Source organism: Macrobrachium rosenbergii, chromosome 43 (assembly GCF_040412425.1).
Source record: "Macrobrachium rosenbergii isolate ZJJX-2024 chromosome 43, ASM4041242v1, whole genome shotgun sequence".
In the NCBI taxonomy this organism is placed as follows: Eukaryota; Metazoa; Arthropoda; class Malacostraca; order Decapoda; family Palaemonidae; genus Macrobrachium; species Macrobrachium rosenbergii.
This window is the reverse complement of record NC_089783.1, coordinates 50,207,835-50,214,670: the sequence shown is the minus strand read 5'-3', so window position 1 is coordinate 50,214,670 and position 6,836 is coordinate 50,207,835.

Sequence of the window (6,836 nt, the reverse complement as noted above, 5' to 3'; positions counted from 1 at the left end):
GTGTTAGGTTGTAGAGTGGTCAAGAATGATTACTGGTTCCTGAAGAAAACGGTGAAAGCTACTGGTTATCAGGGATGGGATAAAAGTAGCTATACTGGTGCTGCCTCTTAGTAGTCATGACAGGTGTAGTAGAATCTATGAGATTCAAAATCATTTCTCTGTAACCAGATTTGCTGTACTTCACATAGTGTTGTTGATGGCCTTACATCTGTTCCTTTCCCTATTTACAGTGATGTTCTGCTTGACTAATTTCTCTTGCCAACTCTTTATTCGCCCTTATCAAAGATCCACATTGTAACTCTTCACCAATAAGTCAAAACTAAATAACTATCTTCCACCTTTGGCCCCAAATTATTCTCTGTCATTTGCTCAGGGATTCATTATGTCACATCTGCCAGGAGAAAGTTTTGGTGTGCTTTTTCTGTTCTGTTCAGTAATATAAAGTAAATAACTGGCATCTTTATCAGCATTTTATATGTCCAAAACACTTCAAACTTATCTTTTAAAGGTCACATAAGTTAGATCGCTGATTATGCTTCTGGAGATTAGATGTCTCAGATTGATATGGAAGTATCTGTTTTTATATCAGTTACCAAATTTTAGGTTGTCCTTATCCATCCAGGACAGGACTTCTGTAGTTTTCAAGGTTGTTACAGTTTATATTAGCTTGTTCATACATTCAGAATATCACTGTTATATGTAATGTCTTCTTTTTCTCTAGATTCCTTTGTGACAGAAATGAATTCAAGAAATTTTGTGTAATAACACTGCCCCAATTTTTTCTTTATCAGCCCCCCAACCCCAGCCCACATCCTCAGCCTCTCTTTTGTAAGAACATTTTATATCTTGGAGTTGAAAATGAGAGCCTATCCCCTCCCCACTTTTACCTTTATGAACTGACATCCCTTTCTACAGTTGAAATAAAATAATGTACAGTATTGAAAATCTGGAACAATGAATGACTTCAGCAATGATGGCGATAATGATGTTGATGATAACAATAAAATGATGTTAAGTCTATGGCAATAATAGTTGTAATCACAGAGAATGATGGTAACAGCAACAGTAACAGTTTAGACATGATGATGATGATTATAACAACAAAAACAATGCATTGCAAACATGGATTATGCACTAACAATAAAAGTGAATAGGTGTAGTATAAAGAAAAACAAAATAAGATCAGAGGAAGACATTTTGTCTCCATACCGAGAAACTTTAAGAAGAAACCAGAGAGGAGCAGAATAATTGCTGAAAAGACCCTCTTAAGTCAACCAGCAAAACAAGAATTGGAATAATGAGGAGACTTCCCTCATCTGCCTTTACTATAATATAGAAAACCAGGGAAATTGCAAAAATCCTGAATACAAATAAAAGAAAAACAAAATGAAGTACTTCCCATCCGCAAATAATCTGTCTCATTAGCCCTGTAAAGACGTCAGACGTCTGTTGATTTCCGCATCAGTCACGTCATGCATTGCATTTCTTAATATGTCGAGAGACTCATGTAAATATTCATGTGTAGAATTTTCTGGCCTTTCCGTCGATATGTAATTCATCATTGTACATTTATTATGTCTCTCAAAATTGCTATTTGTTTGTCTGTCAATAAACACAAATTGCTCAGAGTGCAGGTCACAGCGATCAGAGGTCGGGCACCACATTTCCTTCCACACTCTGCCATGTATACCTGCGCTCAGGTAATGAACAATTTAATACCCAGTTGACCTTTCTTGTCCTCACAACTGATGACCCAAGGAGTGATGGCAAACACAGCAGTTTTGGCTTCGTCATTAACGGACTCACTACGGCCGCTTTACCTACAATGAGCCTTTAACGGAACCACATGGCGACAAACTCTAGGCCTCTGAAAGCTCCTCCCTCGGAGAACACCCACGGACTAATTACGGCGTACCCCTTCAGGTATGTTCTGGCATGCTCAAACGGTTTGGCCCCACCATTTACGATTCACGTCGACCATACTCAGAAGTCATTAACGGAACCACACGGCGTATAGTTTTGACTTCTGACTAGCCCCAAACACCATTAACGGACTAAATACGGCACGTACTTCGTGTTTTAGTGTGAGGAATAATGTCAGACACTGAGGTAGAAAGTCATTCTGAGGACGCACAGATCCCCTGCATCCCTCTCTCGCCTTCGAAGGTCAGCAATAAGCCAGGCAATAAAACTCTCTCCGTTCTTGTGACAAAACACCGCATCCTGGTTTCTGTGGGCAGATGTCCATTTCTAGGTGGCGAAAATTACAGATGAGGAGACCAAGGCGGATGTAACAATGACAATGCTTCCGGAGGAGGTCTTCAACAAAATCACCCCATGGTTGGACTCGTAGCTAGGGAAAGTCAAGTACAGAGACCCTGCGAGACAAACTCATCGAAACATACTCCATGCCCGTCCCAGAGAGAGCCCAACGCACCCTCAACCTGATGACCCAGCCCCTGGGGGACGCATCACCCAGGGACAGCTGGGACAAACTCCGAGGTCTCCTGATGCTGCCGGGGGTCGAAGCAGACGGTCAGAGAAGGAGATCAGCTTGTCGTGAGAAATATTTCTGCGGCGCCTTCCGCAGGAGGTGAGGAGGCAAATCATGGATGCGTACGCCCTTTCAATGGGCGAATTGGTGAACGTCGCACACAAACTACACGAGGCCACCAATGCCTCCAAACACGCCACAACACCTGCAGCCTGTAACCTGGTAACATAAGAAGACGAGGCAGAGGACACGAACGCAGTGTACAGGAAGAAGGCGGCGCCACAGAAGCAGAGGACGTGGACAAGTCCAGCCTGATGTTACTTCCATCAGAGGTTCGGAAGCGCCGCCAGAAATTGCAGAGCCCCCTGTTCTTTCACAAAAAACGAGAAAAGTGGCCACAAGTAACAGCAGTGGCCGCAAACCTTAAAGACTCCCAACCAGTAGGATTCTTCATCCACGACACCATATCGAAATGACGGATGCTGGTAGACACTGGGGCGATGCAATCGGTGTTTCCGCCGTCGAGAGAGAACTGCGACCGCACATCCAGCGCTGCAACCGCACTGGTGGCCGCAAATGGAAGCCCCATCCGCTGCTACAGAACTGTGACCCGCAGAATATCCATCCTGGGCTGTAAATATGATTGGCCCTTCATCATCACGGATGTCAAGTTCCCTCTCCTAGGCGCTGATTTCCTCGCACACCACGGACATCATCACGCCATTTGGAACATATGCCTTCTACCCCACCTTCGGCCTCAGGAACGCCAGGGCCACATTCCAGCGCCTTATGGACACCATCTTGGGGGAGCTACCTTTCTGCATTTGCCACATAGACGACATCCTGATCTTCTCCAGGTCCCCGGAGGAACACCTGCGCCACGTCTGGGCCGTGCTGAAACGCCTGCAGGAGGACGGTTTGGTCATCAGGTTTGACAAGTGTACCATCGGAGCAGAAAAGGTAGACTTCCAGGGCCATGAGATCTCCCCGGCAGGTGTCCATCCCATGGCCTCCAAGGTGGATGCAGTAAAGAAGTCCCCAACGCCAAAAACCATTAACTTCATACCAGACGTCGCTGCATCATGCATCCCCTGACGCAATCCTGAAGGGGAAGCCGAAAGCACTGGCTTGGGCAGCCCCACAACAGTAGGCGTTCGAGCAAACGAAGGCAGCCCTCACCAAAGCCACCACATTAACACATCACGACCCCACCGCCTCCCTGAGACTTACCACAGACACCAGCAACATTGCTTGCGGGGCGGTGCTGGAGCAGGTGTTAGATGGCTCCCCATGCCCGTGGCCTTCTTCAGTCGCAAGTTAACACCGCCGGACACCCACTACAGTGGATTCGACAGTGAGCTGCTGGCAATCTACCAAGCACTTCAAGTACCTCTTGGATGGCACTCCTTTCACCATCCTCACAGACGACAAGCCTTTAGTACATGCGTTCACAAAGGCGGGAGACGCATGGTCTGCAAGGCAGCAGCAGCACTTGGCCGCTATCTCCGAGTTCGGCTGCATCATTAGCTACCTCCCTGGCAGGAAGAACCCAGTAGCCAACGCCCTATCAAGGGTCGAGATAAATTCCGTCCACCTCGGCATAGACCACGAGGACCTGGCAAAGGAACAGGCCGCAGACCCGGGAACAGCAGCCTACCGCATGGCACTCACCGCACTGAAATGGGAAGACATGCCGATAGGAGGATCTAGTTCAACACTTCTCTGCGACACCAGCATGGGCCTCCCATGCCCCCTGATCCCCACATCCAGGAGAAAGCAGACGTTTGATGTCATCCACGGCCTGTCCCATCCATCAGGCCGAACAATGGCACGCCAGACATTTGATGTCATCCACGGCCTGTCCCATCCATCAGGCAGAACAACGGCATGCCTGATGACAGAGAAGTTCGTGTGGCATGGTATCAGGAAGGACGTTTGGCAGCAGGCGAAGAACTGCACACCATGCCAAACAAGTAAAGTCACCCGGCAAACGGGAATCAGGCATTGGAGAATTCCCTCAACCACGTCGGCGCTTCGGTCACATCCATATACTGTAGACGTCGTAGGTCCTCTGCCGCAATCAGGGGGCGCCAGATACCTCCTGATGGTCATAGACCGTTCCACATGGTGGCCGAAAGCAACCCCGATGACGGAAGCATCAACGAGCACCTGTGCAGAGGCCCTCCTGTCGAGTTGGATCAGCCGTTTCGGTGTGCCTGACAGCATAACTACGGACAGGGGCCCGGCATTCTTGTCAGAGCTCTCGGTCGCCCTGGCACACCTGATGAGGACAACTCTCCACAGTACGATGGCATATAACCCTGCATCCAACGACATGGTGGAAAGGGCTCACCATTTGTGGAAGACAGCTCTGATGGCACACTGTATCGACGACAATTGGAAGGCCCAGCTCCCCTGGGTCCAGCTGGGTCTCCACACCGCACCAAGGGCAGATGACGGCATATCTCCCGCAGAGTAAGTCTACAGCAAAACACCAGCCATTCCAGGAGAGTTCTTCTCCACGGCACTGGACGACGCAGATACCTCCCTTCCAAGGCTGAGGGAAGTGGCACAGAAGTTCGCCCCCTGCTGAAAGACTTTCACGGGCAGGACCCACATCTACAGCCCCGGGGGTCTGGATACCTGCACCCACATCTTCATCAGGATCGACGCCCACCTCCCACCCTTAACCAGACCATACAGGGGCCCATACCATGTTGTCAACAGATCGTCCACGGGCGTGAAGACTGGGTTTTCTGTCAACCGGCTGAAACCAGCTTTCCTGTTAGACAGCGAAACTCTGGAGGAAACCGGCAGGTGCCCCAGAATTCCTCCACAAAACGTGGCCGCAGATGATCCCATCGCCACCCCGAAACGGGGTCGAGGACGTCCCAAGGGCCGCACTAGTTAAGTCATCTGCTCGAATAAGCCGCTGGGCGATTCAGCAGTCGAAGCCTCCCCACGTCTGCTCTGCAGGTATCAAGAACTCGGGACCGGCTCCTGCTCCCAAAGCGATTCCGTGATTGATTTTTTTTTCAGATGTCTTCCAATCATTACTTTTGTAATTATTGTCTAGGGGTAGAAGTACCTGTAAAGACGTCAGACGTCTCTTCATTTTCGCATCAGTCACGTCATGCATAGCATTTCTTAATGTCAAGACTCTCATGTAAATATTCATGTGTAGAATTCTCTGGCCTTTCCGCCGAATAATGAACACAGTAGTAATGGGAAGATTTACTATTAAAGTTCATTACTGGTTGTAGCCCACGGTGCTTTTGGTTGTGGTTGAGAAATGTTTTCCTTTTTTATACTAGTTTGTAAGAGTTCGTTTACAATATGTTTTGTTGATCACCTCTCTGCGATATATATATATATATATATATATATATATATATATATATATATATATATATATATATATATATATATATATATATATATATATATATATATATATATATATATATATATATATATATATATATATATATATATATATATATATATATATATATATATCGATTTCTTGTAACACTAGGAAAATGTAAAAGTAAAGGTGATGGAGGCCGCTTTAAAAATGATAAATGTATAACAATACTTAGTATGTTACGGCAGGTGTTTGGTAGACTTTTTATAGATAAGGTAGAACAGATGACAGAATGATTGATAAGTAAGAGCAGTCTGTGAATAGACAAACATCAAATGTGGTTTTAATTAAATAGATATGTGAGAAGGATGAGAATAAAGGTGAGATTTCTTTTTATACAGAGATGCAATGTGGATCGTGCTGAGGATGTATGGCGGCAAGGTGATATGTTAAGAGAGTTTACAAGTTTTTTCCGGCCTGACCAAAGCGTATAAAACTATATAGTCTAGACTGGCAAGTGTGCATTACAATCATGGATCTGAGACGGGCCTGTTGGGTCTCCCTTTCTGTGCAATGTCTGTGTGAACGGAATGGTGTGAGAAATTAGGTGTGGGTGCACAGTTGCGGGTAACAAAGTAGATCATAAATGGAGTATCGGATGAATGACAATGATACACGGTTTTCAAGGATAATGAAGGAACTATTGAAGGAGTTCGCGTGTTAGTAAGAGGAAGAAGTCGAGAGTAAATACAAAGAAAAGCGCGGTTATGAGGAAATGGAAACCATTTGGAGGGGTTGAAGAACGAAACTGGTGACTCATAGTGGTATTTAAGAAATGAAACGGTTGATGATAAAATGAGAGGAGAGATGAATTGCAAAATCAGGCAACCAAGGAAAGCAGCAGGAGATGTGCAAAACATCTGAAAGAGAAGAAGAGTTTCAGTAGAAGCTAAAGTTGGAATGTATGAAGAAGTT